At 44.3% G+C, this 17,602-nt stretch overlaps 1 non-coding gene across 1 annotated transcript; it reads left to right on the top strand.

Moving 5' to 3' along the window:
• The first annotated feature begins 17,010 nt into the window (after nucleotides 1–17,010).
• On the top strand, nucleotides 17,011–17,174 carry LOC116100229. Its single transcript, XR_004122550.1, has one exon. It is a non-coding gene; the product is annotated as a U1 spliceosomal RNA (small nuclear RNA).
• Nucleotides 17,175–17,602: the final 428 nt, after the last annotated feature.

Genomic DNA, 17,602 nt, shown 5'->3' with positions numbered 1-17,602 from the left:
CAGAAATCCACCTGTCTCTGCCTCCCAAGTGCTGGGATTAAAGGCGTGTGCCACCACCGCCCGGCTAGAAGAAGAGAAGGAATGGGGGAAATAATTCAGACTGTAGAACCAGGCTGCTTGATGGCGTTCAACTCTATTCAGCTGTGTGGTCTCGAACAAGTAACCTCGTGCCTCCCTGTTCCATAGAGCAGTTACCAAGAAGAACTGCACCATGTCCGGCCAGTGCCTAAATAACACCTAGTTCCTACCTTGTAACTTGTATCTCCTTTTCCACTTCCATCTTATTGGAAGTCTGTTTTATAACATGGAACAGGGGTGGAGTAAATTAGTAAAAGTGTTCCTATTCACTCATCTCTCAGCAAATGACTGTGATTTCCCCCCCACTTTCCTTCCCTTCCCTCTTCTGCCCTCTCTTCCCCCCCTCCACCCCCCTCCCCCACTTTTCAACTACAACTTATACTGAACAAATGAATTACAGGAGAAGCTTTAACTAATTCACCTCATTACAAGCGTGCCCTTGGGTCTCCAGCTGCTCCAAACACACCCATAATTGTCCCAGACTGCTTTCTGAAAACAGGTACAGCACCTCTCCCAGTAAATGAATGGCAGCAGCCTGGCACGCCTGGGTCCCACCTGGGCACCCCTTGGGAACATTTGCATATTTCCTAGGCTCTCCTTTTGAAATTCCACACCAATAATTAAGAATTTCTAATTCTCTAGTAATTGAGTGCCGTTTGGGGCTGATTAAGCAGATGCTATCTAAATAATTATCTGTTCCACCTTGCTTCCCTTTGTGTGGGCTCTGAATGGCCTGTCAAAGCAGACAGCAAGCCCTTCCTCACCTGCTTCTTCCAGTGCCTGCTGAGTCCCTCCCTCGGCTCTCTGCTTCTCTCTCTCCTTTGCTTCTCACTTTGCCCTGCTTTGTCGAAATGTCACACTGTGATAAAACCACCGTCCAGTGTCGACTCCATTGCAATTTCAAACCAAATAAGCAGCGGGACCTTTACTCTTCCTTTCTTCCTTTCTTTCTTCCTCTCTTTCTTTCTTTCTTTCTTCCTTCCTTCCTTTCTTCCTTTCTTTCTTCCTTCCTTTCTTTCTTTCTTTCTTTCTTCCTCTCTCTCTCTCTCTCTTTCTTTCTTTCTTTCTCTCTTTCTTTCTTTCTTTCTTTCTTTCTTTCTTTCTTTCTTTCTTTCTAAGTTGGTGATAGGATTACCTAGATGACTGAGTGACCCTTTTTAATAAACAGCATGTTCAAAAGCCAGACCCTTCACTAAGACAGTTTAGTTTGATATAGCTAACGTAATCAAACTGTCTGATAATGTAGCAAAGTAGATATAATCATATATATTTTGCCAGTTAAGAAATTCAAGTATAGTCTAGGGACTGGCAGCTCAGGTTTGCCTAACATGTACAAGGCCCTGGGTTCAATCCCTAGCACCATATGAAGTAGGCATGGTGGTGGATGCCTATAACCCCAGCATTGCCAAGGTCATGGCAATTCCCTATGTTCACTTCACCCTACTACATAGTAAATTTGAGGCTAGTGTGGGATATATGAGACACTGTCTCAAAACAGAGAAACAAACAAACAAAACAGAAAAAGGAGGCAGATTCCCAGCCTCTCTCAACTACTAAAGGTAGAACAAGGGCTGGCTAGTGTTTCTTTTCTTTTTTTTCTTTTTTCCCAAGACAGGGTTTTGCTGTGTAGCCTGGCTGTCTTGAAACTCACTCTGTAGACCAGGCTGGCCTCAGACTCAGAAATCCACCTGTCTCTGCCTCCCAAAATCTGCCCAGCTTGTGCCACCACTGCCTGGCTTGTGCTGGCTAGTCTTAATGTCAGCTTGACTCAAGCTAGAATCATCTGAAGGGAGGAAACCTCACCTGAGAAAACACCTCCGTAAGAAGCTGTAAGGCTCGTTCGCTCTTCCTTCCTTCCTCCTTCCTTTATTTCTGTCTTTTTTCTTTCTGTCTTTCTTTCTTCTATTATGATTTTTTTTTGTTTTGCTTGTTTGTTTTGTTTTGTTTTGTTTTGTTTTTGAGGCAGGGTTTCTCTGTGTAACAACCCTGGCTGTCCTGAACTCATTTTATTTTGCTTGCATGTCTATCTGCATGAGGATGTCAGATCCCCTGGAACTGGAGTTACAGACAGTTGTGAGCTGTCATGTGGGTGCTGGGAATTGAACCCAGATCCTCTGAAAGAACAGTTAGTGCTCTTAACTGCTGAGATTTCTCTCCAGCCCCCTAAGGCATTTTTCTAATTAGTGATTCATGGGGAGAGCCCAGTCCGTGGTGGGTGGTGCCATCCCCTGGGCTTGTGGTCCCAGATTTTGTAAGAAAGTAGGCTGAGCAAGTAATGGAGAGCAAGCCAGTAAGTGGCATTCCTCTATACCTCTGCATCAGCTCCTGTCTCCAGGATCCTGCAATGTTGGAGTTCCTGTCCTTTCTTCTGTGATGAACAGTGCTGTGGAAGTGGAAGCTAGACAAATCCTTTCTCCTCAACCTGCTTTTTGGTCATGGTGTTTCATTGCAGCAATAGAAACCTTAACTAAGACAACATGCATAGTACATGAGGACATACATGAGAAGCAAACTCACTCTGTTTCCTTGAGACTCCACCAGGGAGCTACATCCCCATCTTCCAAAACTCCTTTTTATTCAAAGTTGAAAGCTAAAGTGATGTAGGCCATAGAAACCGAGGAGTGTTCTACTCCCTTTCTCCTCCTTTCCTCTTCTTCCTCCCCACCTCCCCCACCTCTGGATCCAGTCCAGGCCCCTAAGTAGGCTAGGCAAGAAGAGCTTTACCACTGAACTTTATCTCCATCCCAGTTCTTCTCTCTTAAGGCTCTATCATCATCACCATTACCACCACCACCACCAGCAGCAGCAGCAGCAGCAGCAGCAGCAGCAGCAGCAGCAGCAGCAGCAGTTCTCTATGCAGTCAAAGGTGAATGCTTGGATTCCAGGTATCTTTTACTTCCCAGAACCATCTCCAGCTCTCTTAGGGCAAAGACCTATTGATTGCTAGCATTCGATCTGCATCCCACATATACTAGGTCCTCAGCACTTGCATTTTGGAAGAGTTCCTAGGGCCCTTGGATTGCAGGTTGGGCCTCACTGATCCAGACATCAGTGCTGAGCAGCTTCCATGTTAAATCTCTGGAGGTCTTGCTTCTAAAATTACACATATTCTTCCTTTTTGTCATACCCCAGAGTTTCCAAAGGTTTTGGGATGCTCTGGATGAATAAAACAATCTTCCAAATTAGATGGAATCACTGTTAGATAGTTTTAAGGTAGGTTTTTAAAGGGAAACCAGGTGCTTGTGCAGTCTGAGCCAGAGGATGCAGATCGTGAGATGCTCTCACAAGTCCTGCCTCTTGTCAGCATTGCAATTTGTGCAGACCCCTGCTGGCAGAGACCGTAGAACAGGTAGTCAATTAAAACTCCAGGTGTGGAGCACATGCTTGTAAACCTTATCCTTTACAGGGAAGCAGAGGCAGGATGAAGTGAGAATTTCTGGTTTCTTTGGAGACTTCGCTGCGTTATGTGATTTTTTTTTTTTTCTGCAAACAACGCTCTTGAATTGGTTTGCCTTGCAAGGTGTTGCTGGTCTTCTCTGATCCTTGCTTGTTGTGACTTCGTAGAGAGAAGTGCACCAGAGAATTTCTCGTGCTATTCTGGATGCTTCTTGCTGCTTTTGCAGACGTGTTTGGATCAGCGGAGCCTCGCTGTTTCTTCTGGATCAAGCCGCTGCTGCTACTGTTTGCAGATTGGACTGGACTCCTGCTGCTGATTCCTGTTTGCTGTCTTAGCCTGTATTGCTGATATCCTGACAATGGAGATTGGAATCACCCCAAAGAACTACTTCTAAACAGGTCCACAACCCCCGTTTCCTATTAACTTTCCTCTTCCCATTCCCCTAGTAGGTGGGCTGGAAAGGAGGATGAAGCATTTAAGAACCCTTATTAAAGTACAGAGTCTAGAGCCAGAATGCTGAGCCTGGCATCTCAGCTGGTAATACAAATGTAACACAGGGAAGTACAGAATACACAGGAAGATCCAGCACTGTGTTGTACCTGGTGGTCCGAACGCTAGCTCCAGCACTGACCGACCAGGCTGCACTGGACATTGCTGAGCCTTATCCATTTCATGTTCCTCAGTAAAACTGGGGAAACGCCATAAGAGTAAATGAGTTAAAACCCGGTCCATCATTAGGATTCTGGCTGTCATGCTGCCCCTCAGAGGTTTCGATCACAATATGCTCTATGGCAGTGGTTTTCAAACTTCCCTTAAGTACAGTTCCTCATGTTGTGGTGAGTCCCCCCCCCCCAAACATAAAATTTTTTTTGTTGCTACTTCATAACTGTAATTTGCAACTGTTATGAATCACAATATAAATATCTGATACACAGGATATCTTATAGGTGACCCCTGTGAAAGAGTTGTTTGACCCCCAAAGGGATTGGGACCCACAGGTTGAGAACTGCTGCTCAAGACAAAAGTTTTCGAGCTAACAATGATGTTTTGTGTAGCCTGATGCCCCTTTTCTCTATGGGCCAGTGAGATTCACAGGGTGGAAAAAGTGCAAACTATGTCACAAGTTCTAGTTGCTCTTCTTGACCTACCCAGGCAATGACCAACTCTTTGTATTGCCTGGCTCTAGTAGAAATCAGCCATTCCCAGCAAATGCTGTGCAGTCAACTGTCCAGTGACACAACAGAAACTGATAGTCAATTAGCTGGACCTCTCCTAGGTGTTACTCAGGAGGACTTCATGTCAGCATACCTCAGAGATATTTGCACATTGGTGGTTCTTACAGCAACAGTCACACTAAGTAAATTATAGAACCAGGGGAGGTGTCCATCAACAGAGGGATGTCTTAGTTATGTTCCTATTGCTGTGATAAGACACTGTGACCACCAGCAACATGGAGAGGGAGGATTTATTCCAGCTTACAGTTTCACATCACAGTCCATCATCAAAGAAGGGCAGGGCAGGAACTCAAGACCAGAATCAGAAGTCAAGCACTAAAGTGGGAGCCTTGGAAGAATGTTCCTAATTGGTTTGCTTCTCATGGCTTGCCCAGCCTGCTTTCTTACACAACCCAGACCACATGCCCAGGGCTGGCACCACCTGCAGAGGTCTGGGCCCTCCCATGTCAATCACTAATCAAAACAATATTCCACAGCCTTGCCCATAGACCAACCTTATGGAAGGATTTTCTCAGTTGAGGGTCCTTTTTTTTCAGATGACCATTGTTTGTGCCAAGTTAACAACAACAATAATAACAACAAACTAACCAGGATTGATGCATAAGGAAAAATGTTCACATACACAATTTTTTTTTCATAAAGAATGAAGTCATGTTGTTTGTGAGAAAAATGCAACTAGAAATGATTGTAAGTGAACTAAACCTGATTAAGGAAGACAAACATTAAATGCTGTCTGCTCTTTCTCATTTGTGATTCCTAGATTTCACACAGATTAAAAATACATATTTATGTGTGACAACATGCAAGCAAAAACGACCCTGTGTAAGGAACAGATGGGAATAAGCAGAGGGTGGAGGGCAGGAAAGAGTGTGCAAGGTGAACAGGCTCATCATACAACTTATGCCTGGATGAAGACTTAAAAATAAATACAACTCTAGAACGAACTCAGGAAAGCCAGAGACATGGCTCAGTATGTACTGCATACTGAGGACTTACACAAACCCACACACAGATAATCTGAAATAAAATAAATTTTAAGTGGGAAGGGGAGATTGGCAATATAGTTCTTGTTGATTAGGCCTGATGACCTGAGTTCAGTCCCCAGAACCTATGAAAAAGTGGATAGAGAAAATGGACTCTGACATCCATTAGCATGCAAAGGTGCATATGCACCCACAGGTCTCTCTCTCTCTCTCTCTCTCTCTCTCTCTCTCTCTCTCTCTCTCTCTCTTACCCACAAGGAATATAAGTAATAATAACAATAAAACAAAGTTTTAAAAAGAACCTGGTAGGGAAAGTGAAAAAAATGCACCCTGAAAATTAAGTATCTAACTCTTTAGGATGACCTAATTCTTCCATCTTATGCAAGTGTTACAAAGACTATGAACCAGCTATGTGGGGTAAGTGACTACCCTACTGGACCCCAGGAAAAGCACCTTGAATGGAGAAATGTAAGATTATTTTCTCTCTTCTCAGAGTAGGATATCTCCTGGCTCCTGTGATGTGCGCTTTGTCTGTTGGGAGCACTTCCCGACAGTGCTGGAAGGGGGGGGGGCATCTTTGCTCCCTGGAAAGCCTTGTAACATTAAACTGGATTACGGGGCATTCTTACCCCTAAAGCCCTGAGAACACTGTCGGGAACACGGAGGAGAAGACGATGGAGAGGTGCTGCCTGCCATGCTACACACCATTTCTTAAGTCCCTAATCTTCAAATAAACAGCTTTGCTCTTTCATCTTCTCCGGATGACACCTCCTTTGTTAAAGCTGTCAAACTCTGTGAAACCTTAAGCCTCACTAGCTACATTAGCGGGGATGCTGGGGTGGGGGTGGCGGGCGCTAACCTGGCTGGGTCACAGCTTCCTGTGCATAGGACCAGCCCAGCTTGGCAACACTAGCACAGGTTCCTTTATGTCCCTGTTCCTATCCTCGCCACCTGAGTGAACCAGGATGGAAGCCTACCACAGAGCAGAGGCGTGAGGTAAAGTGCCAGCTAGGCTCTGCCACTTACTGCAAACGCACTGCCCAACCTTGGAAATGTTTTAAGGGGTTTGCTTTTTTCTTTTCCTTTTTTTTTTTTTTTTTTACCCTCTCTGGACTTTCAGTTTCATCATTTGTAAAAACAAGACACCCAGTGAAGCCATCTCCTACATGCTTGTAGGATGAAAGGGTTAATGCTCGTACAGCCCTGAGAACAATGCCTACGTTTAGGGAGAAAGCCTGATAAACACTAGCTGTATTTTAGTGTGGGCTTTGACAAGGAAGTTGTGGTTAGGAAGGCGGCTTTGGGCAGGTTGCTTAATGTGTCTGTGGGTCAGCATTTTTTAGGTCTAAATTATAATGAGAACAATGGGGCTCCCTTATTAGGAAGATGAGAAAGGGACAGAGAGGGATAAAAGGGAACAATAATATTTTTGTGTGGCCATGAGGGGTTCTATAAAGCTTTCCCTGAGAATAATATTTCCTGGGAAGCCAAACTGTTAATACTGGGGGGTGGCGGCAGGGTCTATGTGCACAGCTGGCCCCCACACTAGCTTAGAAGAAAAGAAACAACCTTGGAACTTAGGAACTGTGACTGAGGGCCCAACAGGGTAAACCCAAGTGGCCTTGAGGATGCAAACAGTACTTTATGCTCAATTAGTTGCTGTCACAGGAGGCATCTAAGATTTCAGCTCCTCTTTCAAAATCAAACCATTCGATAACCAAATCCAGGCCAGGCAAGCCGGGCTGGGGCAAAGTGCTAACCTTCAGGGGTGTGTCCACAGTCCTGATCCCATCCTTCCTTTCACTGATGAGGAAAATGGAAGGATCTAGTTTCCCCTCTGTTTGGCCAGCTGTCCTTCCTTTATGCTAAAAGTTCTCCAAGGGAAGCAGGCCTGGCCTCAGGATTGCCTGTGGCTGGGCCTACTCCCAGTTTCTGGTTCCATAGGTGGCATGTTCCAGGAGTTCCCAGGGAAGGTCTGGGTGCACTCTGAGATCCTTTGTTTTGCTTTAAATCCCTTTCAGTTTGGGAACTCATCCTGGTGCTGAGCTAGCGATGGGCTTTGCCCTTGTTGGCTGTGCCCCAAGAGGACAGAGTCCTTCTCCCCTCTTCCTCTGTCCACTCCTCTTCATCTTCTCCCTACTTTCTCCTCTCCTCTATCTCCTTCTCCTCTTGTCTCCTATCCCCTCTTGCTTCTCCTTCTTTCTTTTTTGGTTTTTGAAACCGGGTCTCATTGTGTAACACGGGCTAGCCTGGAATTCACCATCTTACTGCCTCAACCTCGAGTGCTGGGATCACAGGTGTGGAAAATCTGGCCAACCAGTTTATTGTATTCTTTTACCACAACACTCACTTTTCCTATTTATTTATTTTTATTTATTTATTTACTGCAGGAGCAGCTATGGCCCTAATCCATCCCAGTGCCTAACGGTTTCCCTTTCCCAAGCCCAACTTCTCAAGCAACCCAAGGCGGAAGCAGGGGCATGCCCAGAAACGCATAGCCCTGCCCACCGAATGCAGTAAGTAGTCCACTATCTTTTGAGATCTTCTCGCCTCCTAGAGTGGGGTGGGGAGAATAGTTCCAGAACTTTTCAAGTAGAAACTTCATCCTGAAAGTCTTTTCACGCTCAAGAGTCTTCACAGATATTTGCAGCTAAGTAATCATAGCCTACTTAGACCTCCTACGTTATTGTGTATCTTCCTTGAACACCTTCGGTCGGCAGGTGCCCAGGAGCGCCTTGGGGCCGCCGCTATGTGTTGCCATAGATTCCCACAGCCTCCCCAGAGTAGGGAGGATGTAAAGTCTGCAGCTGCGGAGAAAAACCAAGGCGATCGAGGTCTTTAGGAGAGCATTTTCAAAAAGAAATCATAGAGGAATCCAGAAACGCTGGGATCGGCGCCGCCCCTCCCTCTCCACCCTCTGCGCGGGCGCGCGCTCTTGAGTCGGGGCCTTTTGAAGTCAGCCACCCGCATGGCCCGCAGCGCCAGCCAAGTTTTCCGGGATCCAGCTGCTCCTGCCCTGCCGCCCTGCCCGCGATCCGCAGCTGCCGCCTGCCCCTAGGCCCGCCCGATTACGGTTTAGCACCTGGGAGGGCCTCAACCTGGCTTGCAGAGTCTCTGTCCCCCAGGTGTTTCAGGAGTGCCTGGGGGTGTCTGGGTTACGGGGAAGCCCCTAGGGAACTCTGACAACCAAGTCTGGCTACCACTTCCTTTCTGGGAAGAAGAGATGGGTGCTGTTATTAGGAACTTGTCACCTTCTTACTTGATCTCCAGAGTCACCACCTACAAGAGAGGTGTGTGTCTTGAGTCCTGCGTGTTCCTCTGGTTTGACAGAGTCTTTGGCAGAGCTGGAGTCTTATGCCCTCCATTCTTGTTCCAGGTCTGCCTACCAAAGGGGAAAGTAGCCCAGATGGCCCAGGATCCCTGCTTGCCACAACCACTTACTGTTGTAGATGGGGAATGCTGCAGATAGGAACCTGTGCTCCCTGTTGGGTCTTACCTAGTATCTAGGTTTATTATAATAACAACGGCTGGTGCCAAGCCTTCACTATTCCCCAGACAAGACACTAAGAGCTTGACTTGCTCGCATAGAATCCTACCAGCCCTGTGAGAGAGGCATCCATCCACTGTACAGGTAAGAAACCAAGACAGAAGCATTGAGTGGTGGGAAGAGATTCAAACCCAACCAGGCTGATTATGAAGCCTGTACTTCAACCCCTATAATTGATAAGACTCAAACTTTTGCCTGCAGAGGGGTAGCAAGAGGGGTAGGGCTTCTCTTTATTATAAGAGAGGAGCCTTTTCATGCCTTACCCCAGTTTAAGGGACTGGAGCTTAGAAAGGAGCCAAGATCTGAAGGCTCCTGCCCATTCTAGTCTCATGTGACCTGAGCTCCCTGTCTCTTAACCCCCAGCTTGGCCTGTGGTCAGCAACTTGGAGGATGGACCCACAGAAATAAAAATATTGTAACTGTTTGTGATTTGGCTTTGCATTTAAGCAAATAAAAAGGGAAAAAAATTGAAAATGATTTGTCATTATAAAAACGAACAGGCAGGTATAATGTATATACCTTTGATCCCAGCCCTTGAGAGACACAGGCAGGTGGATGAATTCCTGTGAATTCCAAGGCAGCCTGCTCTACATAGTGAGTTCCAGGAGAGCTAAGGTTGTCTCGAAATACAACAAAACAAAACAAAACAAAACAAAACAAAACAAAACAAAACAAAACAAAACAAACGGCCAGGTGCTGGTGGTGCACGCCTTTAATCCCAGCACTTGGGAGGCAGGGGCAGGTGAATTTCTGAGTTCGAGGCCAGCCTGGTCTACAGAGTGAGTTCCAGGACAGCCAGGGCTACACAGAGAAACCCTGTCTCAAAAGAGAGAGAAAGAGAGAGAGAGAGAGAGAGAGAGAGAGAGAGAGAGAGAGAAGAGGAAGAGGAAGAAGAAAGAAGGAATGAAAGAAAGAAAAAGAAAATAATTATTAATACTGTTGTGGGGAAAGAGGTTAGGAAGGATTGAGGAGACTCTTCCTAGAGGGATAGCTAGCAGAGTTTCCTTAGGCATTAATAAAATAGTAAGGTTGGTTTTCTTCCTCTTTTTTGAAGGGTACATTTAATGCCAAATGATCAAAAGTTCTCAGGCCTATCTTAATTTCCAAATACTTGGGTTTTGTGTTCAGTAGTCATAGGAATATCTTTACCAAGTTGCTGTCTGAACCTATATATTGTCACTTGGATTCTTTGTAGTTGCAGACCACAGGACATTTACCTGTTAGTTTTCGTGTCTGTCATAATTGGGGGTTCCCTTACTGTGAAGAGACACCATGACCATGGCAACTCTTATAAAAGAAAATATTTAATTGGGGAAACAACTAATACAGTCATTTATTAAAAATAAAAGGAATAGCTGAGCAGTGGTGGCGGTTAATCCCAGCACTTGGGATGTGGAGGCAGGTGGATTTCTAAGTTCGAGGCCAGCCTAGTCTACAGAGTGAGTTCCAGGACAGCCAGGGCTACACAGAGAAACCCTGTCTCGAAAAAACAAACAAACAAGAAAAAACCAAAAACAAAAATAAAAGGAATAGTTCATTATTGTCATGGTGGGAAGCATGGCAGCATGCAGGCAGATATGGTGCTGAAGAAGGAGCTGATAGTTCTACATCTGGATCTGAAGAAGAGAGAATAACACTGGGACTGGCTTGAGCATCTGAAACCCCAAAGCTTATCACCACTGACACTTCTTCCAGACCACACCTACTCCTAGGAGGCCACGCCTCCTAATAGTGCCACTCCTTATGGGCCTATGGGGACCATTTTTATTCAAACCACCAGTGTCCACTTTTTGACATAAATAACCACTTCTAGTATCAGAGGTACTCAAAGACTAGGCTTGGTGCATAACTTTAATGCCAAGACTTGGAAGGGAAAGAAAGGCAGGTGGATCTCTGTGGATTCAAGGTCCTACTGATTTACACAGTTCCACATCAGCCAAGGCTACATAGTAAAACTCTCCCTAAAAAGGGAGTCCAGGAACAGTTTGGCTAGAGAGATGGCTCAGTGGTTAGCAGGACTTGCTGCTCTTCCAGAGGAATGGGTTTTGACTCCTACTAATCTACATGACACCTCTCAACTGTTTGTACACCAATCCCAGGGCATCTGACACCCTCTTCTATCTTCTCGGGATACCAGGCATACACATGGTACACAGACATGCATGCAGACAAAAAGACCACTGCACATAAATAAAAATTTTTAAATGTTTTACATCTACCAGGGCAAAAATCAGTTCCCTCAACTTCATGTCTATCATCTGGGCTTATTATGTAATTTACTGGGTCCCAAAGTCCTAGATAGCCCCACACCTCCAGCTCTGCTGGCTGAAGCACACATAACTTCTTCTCTTAGGCCACCTCCATTCCATGTAGGCAGATGTCTGAGAGTCCTGGCATCTCCAATACACACAGTCTCCACTGAAACTTAGACTTCACCTTAAGAGTGTCACTATTGGCTTCTCGGGGCCTCTCTGCAAGGATTCCAACCCTACAACACAAGGCCTTTTAAATCATAACTTTTTCCCTTGTCCCCAGCATCTCATGCTAATATCATAAAACAAAACACAGTGCAACTTGTAAAAGTCCTTTCATCTTTAAAAATCCTAGTACCTTAAAAGCCCAAGGTCCCTAGGGCTAGAGAGATGGCTCAGTGGTTAAGAGCTCATGTTCATGCAGAGGATTGGGGTTCTGTTCTGACCACCTATGTGATGGCTCATAACCATCCGTGACTCTAGCTCCAGGGACTCAAAAGAACAAAGTACTTATAATCCTTGTACTTAGTTATATGAGATAGAAGAAATGTTATGAGTTTTAGACCAGCTTCTCAAAAAGGAAGAGAAGTTGGGCAGTGGTGGCACCTGCCTTTAACCCCAGTACTTGGGAGGCAGAGGCAGGCGGATTTCTGAGTTTGAGGCCAGCCTGGTCTATGGAGTGAGTTCCAGGACAGCCAGGGCTATACAAAGAAATCCTGTCTTGAAAAAACAAACAAACAAAAAGGAAAAGAAACAGATTTTTAAGAATTACAATGAAATTCTAATCACTTACTTAAAAAGCCAAAATAACAAATGTCCTGGCTAATCTTGGTTGTTAACTACATCTGGAATTAACCAGAACCCAAGCTGCTGGGCATGGCTGTGAAGGGCTCTCTTAACCAGATTATCTGAAGCCGTAAGAGCCATCCTGAATGTGGGTGTAACTTCTGGTGGCAACCCGAATGAAAGGAAAGTTCACTTTTGGCTGTTTGTTCTCACCCTTGCTGGCGAGTCTGTCCTGTTGCTAAGGTACTCCTTCACTAATATTAGAACCAAATTACTTGAGATTCTAGTATAGACTGAAGACCAACAGCTCTCAAGGAATTCTCCAGGTCTTTAGCATCAGCTTGGGACTGCAGAGACATCCATTTCATGGCCTGAACAACTACTGGATTTCCAGTCTTTCCATCATCAGTCAGCCACTGTTGGACTACCCACCTGGACACATTCTGTAAGCCAGTCTAATAAATCCTCTGTGTGTGTGTGTGTGTGTGTGTGTGTGTGATGAATATATATATATAATGAATATATACATATTTATGTATATATTTATTCTTTCAGTTCTGTTTGTTAGAGTACTGTGGATATTCCAAATATATATTAATATAGATTATACACTGTATATTACATATAAAATAGTATATTAATATATATCATTATATATAATATTCCAAAACCTAGAAGTAACTCAAGCAGGCATTTTGGTAGAAAATTTCACTGTATCCATAAAATGGAATCTCATTAATAAAAAGGAAGGGACCAATACATATACACAATGAAATGATGAATCAAAATTGTTAGGCTGAAGAAAGTTGTCACACAACAAAACATGTATACTGTAGGATTTTATTTATATGAAACCTCAGAAAAGAAAACTCTCCAAAACAAATCAGTGATGAGTGGGACTACCAGAGGCAGTGTATGAGTAAAATTTTGGTGTGTATGCACACATGTACACACTATATATATAATATATACATATATATGCATATATGTACACGAAACATATATAAAGGTACACATATATGTACATATAAAGATTTTACTTATTTGTGTGTGTGTGTTTTCCATGAGTGTACACTTCCCACAGAAGCTAGAAAAGGTCATTCCCTGGAGCTGCAGATACAAGTAGTTGTGAGCCATTTAATGTGGCTGAGAACAAACCTCAAATTCTCTGGAAGAACAGTAGGTACTTTCATCGAGCCATCTCTCCAGCTCAGGTTAGTATAGTTTTTGAAGAAATTATTTATGTTTACCTGTTTATGTGCTCTGAGTGTGTGTGTGTGTGTGTGTATGTGTAGGTGGCACACAGGTACCATAGCATACACATGTGGAAGTCAGAGGACAACGTTGGGTCATTGTCTCTTCTTCCTATGTTGATCTTAGGAATCAAACTCCAGTCTTCAGGCTTGGTAGCAAGGGACAGCTTACTCCACAAAGTTGTCTTCCAACATGTACTTACACATCTTACAATTTATTCTCCTGCATCATACTCATACATACACACAATAATAATCTTTTTAAAGGAAGAAGAAAAGAAGAACAACAAAAAAGAAAAAATACCATTGCTTTTAAATTAATACTTACCTTAGCTAATTTTCAACTGCTGTGACAAATATCTGAGTTAATCAAATTTTAAACATCCTTTTTCTTATGTATTGTGGTTTGACTGAGAAACGTCCCCCATAGGCGCATGTATTTGAGCACTCAGGCCCCAGTTGGTAGAAGCAGGTCACTGGGGGTGCGCTTTGAGGGTTTATAGCATGATCTCACTTCCTGATTGTTCTCTCTGTTTCCTGTGTGTAATTAAAATGTGATCAGCCAGCATCCTGCTCCTGCCAACCTGCCTTTGCTCCCCTGCTTTATGTCCTCTGTCCTCCTGGAACCATAAGCTGAAATAACATTTCTTAAGTTCCTTAGTCCAGGGTATTTTCTCACAACACCAGAAAAGTAACCAATATACCAATTAACCAATTGGTCCGTTTATATCTGTTTTTGCAGTGTTGGGGGTTGAACCCAGAGTTTTGCACATAGTAGGCACTCTACCCCCAGCTACATCGTTGCCAGCCAGATATGCCAATTCTTTAGTTGCACACCTTGTGTTATTACTTTGTTTGCTTTATAAGTTTTTATTATGTTTGACAGTGTAGCACAGGCTAGCCCCAAACTCATGATGTCTTCCCAAGTGGTAGAATTACAGGCATACACCATCATACACTCCATCATACCCACTGCTTTCTTCTTATTAACATTCTGGAGGTGCAGCCTTTTGCTGAACCCCTTACATACAGCATGACATGTTCATTGGGTGGGAGAGATGATTAGGAAAGAAAGTAGCTTTAAAAGGCTCCTAGGGTTGAAGCCTCAGAGGACCCCAATTTAGTTCCCAGCACCTACATCAGATGGTTCACAGCTGCCAATAACTCCAGCACCAAGGGATCTGAAGCCTCTGGTTTCTGAGGGCACAACACTCATGTTCATATCCCCACACACAGACAAACAGGGAATTTGAGAGATGAGAGCATATCTGTAAAGGGATTTAATTGACACTGGAAAACTGTTTTTTGTTTTTGTTTTTGTTTTTGTTTTTTTAAACACAGGATGTCATGTAGCCTAGGCTGGCTTTTAACATCTCTATGTAAGGGCTGGAAAGATGGCTCAACGATTAAGAGCACTGTTTCTACTCCTAGAGAACCTAGATTTCATTCCCAGCACCCACAACCTTCTGTAACTCCAATTCCAGGGTCAGACACTCACTTCTGGTCTCTATTGTGACTAGGCACAAAAGCAGTACACAGACATACATGCAGGAGAAATATCTCTATATGGAAAAACAAAAATAAATAAATATTTTTTTTTTAATTTTCAATCCCAATGATAACTTTAAACTTGATTCCCCATCTCAGGATTTCAGGCTTGTGCCACCAGGCACAGTTTACATTAGGCAAGTACAAGTTAGGCAAGCTCTGTACCGACAGAGGCAGTTCCCTGGCCTGAGCTCACCTTTTTAAAGGGTGCTAGCCCGTGCCTCTGGGCTCCACCCATGGCCAAGTTCATTTCCCATGGCTTCTCAGGGTCTAAGATGATAGCTGCATCATCTCCGTGGGATACCTGGTCGTTGTTACTCATGGAGACTTTTGCTGGAGGTACCCTTCCAGTGGAAAGGGAAGACACTGCCTAAGAGACTGGAGCTGGGCTGGGGCTGAAGCTGGGAACCTGGGCTGAGACAGGCTTGAGAATTTGTTCACTGGGGATCTGACTGATATCAATAATCTCTGCTATGCAAATGAGCATAAAATTGTCTTGTCTAGACCAGAAGCCAGAACTCAGTGGGAGGCGGTGAAAGGGTGTGGTGCAGCTGGAGACAGAAGAATTCACTTCATCTGGGACTGAACAGAATGAGATATTCATTCACCAGACTAGCTCCAGGGAGGCAGGCAGTAACAGAGCCCAGAAGCTAGAAGGTTGCTAAGAGTCCAAGACCAAGGGCTTACAGCATCTGCCAGGCAAATGTGGCGTGGGAATTAGCTAGCAGGAAAAATCTCCACTTTACAAGTCGGTTTTCAGGGCTTTTTTTTTTTTTTTTTTTTTTAAGACAGGGTCTCATTATATAGGCCAGGCTAGCCTGGAAGTCAGGACCCTCCCCACCCCACCCCCCACCCCACCTTCCAAGCGTGTGCTGCCACACCTGGCCATTGAATAATCTTTTCTATTTCTATTTAATTGAATTTAAGGTGGGTCTCTGGCTTTTGTACTATTCTTCCCTCCTCTGACCAACTTCCCATTTTCCTAGAGGACTGTTTGGTTTGCCCAACCCCCACCCCTGCAGCGCTGTAAGCTGTCCATCTTCCCCACCTGGACAGACAGGGAAAGGGTCCAGAAATTCCCACAATAGGCATACTTGCATCAGCATCAGTATCGCCTCTTCTACTGCCTCACCTGAGGACATTCTCTTTCGATTGGACGTTGATTCTAGGGCTAGGTTGGTAGACCGCTCACCTGGTATGTGTAAAGTCCTGGGTTGGATCTCTAGCACCACATGAACGAGGCACGCTGAATGAACTGCGCATGTCAGTTCGTGTCTGTAATCCTAGCACTCAGGAGGCAGGGTGATTAGAAGTTCAAGTTTATCCTCACCACATAGCATGTTTGAAGCCAGCTTGGGCTACATGAGACCCTGTCACAAGCAAACAAAAAAGAAAACCCAAACCACAAGGCCCTCTCCTTTTCATTCAGAGAAAAATCTTAATGGCTCCATGTTCCCACATGACCTGTGCCCAAGCATAACCCGTCTTCTCTAGCTTCATCCCCCGACTACGTCCTGCTTTTTTCACATGATGCCAGTCTCACTGCCTTCCCAGCATGCTCTACCTCAGGGCCTTTGCAGTGGCTCGTTCTTTCCAGACACTGCATGCTTAGCTTCCTTCCTTTAAATTAATTCCTCAGTGAAGCACACTGTTCCATCTCCACTTAATACAAAATAAAGCGCAATTAATAAAGCGCCGCCCCACAACTTTCTGAAGCCTCTTGCCTTGTTCGACTCTTCTGAATAGTTAGGATATGTGACACTATACAATTGATATGTTTTTATTGTTCTTCTGAATATAAGTGCCTTGAGGGTGGAGATCTTTGTTGTGTTCACAGCTTTATCTCAGGTGCCTAGAATGCTGACTGGTATAAATAGAACTCAATAAATATTTTCAGTGGTATATAAAAAGCTCATCAAGAGGCAAATAACACACTTAGCCAACAGGGACATACCATGATCATGAAGGGGGTTTTCCTAGGGCTCTAAGAATATTCATTGTGGTCTGGATGTGCTGACCCCTGCAATTTTCCCAAATGAGGGAAACTTGATTGCATAATTTATGGTAATGAGGACTCTCTCTATTCAAGTTCTCACTGAGAAGGTGGGGGAGGGGCAAATGCAAGATGGCTTGGTGGGTAAAAGATTGCCAAGTCTAATGACCCGAATTCAAAGGCCAGGACTCACAAGATGGAAGATGAGAACTGACCCCTACATATTGTCTGAAATCCACAGATATCTGTGGGATTTTTATAACACACACACACACACACACACACAAATGTAACAACAATTTAAATAAGTAAATAAATAAATAAGGTAAAAGCACATTGTGAGTTGTGGTACTTCTGAAAAAAGATTTATTTATTTAACATATTTTATGTAGATAGGTGCTTTATCTGCATTCGTGCCTGGATGCCAGAAGAGGGCACCAAATCCCATTATAGATAGTCATGAGCCACCATGTAGGTGCTGGGAATTGAACTGAGGAATTGTACTGGCTGGTTTTGTGTGTCAACTTGAC

Source organism: Mastomys coucha, unplaced genomic scaffold, assembly GCF_008632895.1.
Source record: "Mastomys coucha isolate ucsf_1 unplaced genomic scaffold, UCSF_Mcou_1 pScaffold20, whole genome shotgun sequence".
Taxonomy (NCBI): domain Eukaryota; kingdom Metazoa; phylum Chordata; class Mammalia; order Rodentia; family Muridae; genus Mastomys; species Mastomys coucha.
The sequence above is the reverse complement of the archived record's forward strand: the minus strand, read 5'-3'. Positions and strand labels throughout refer to the sequence as shown.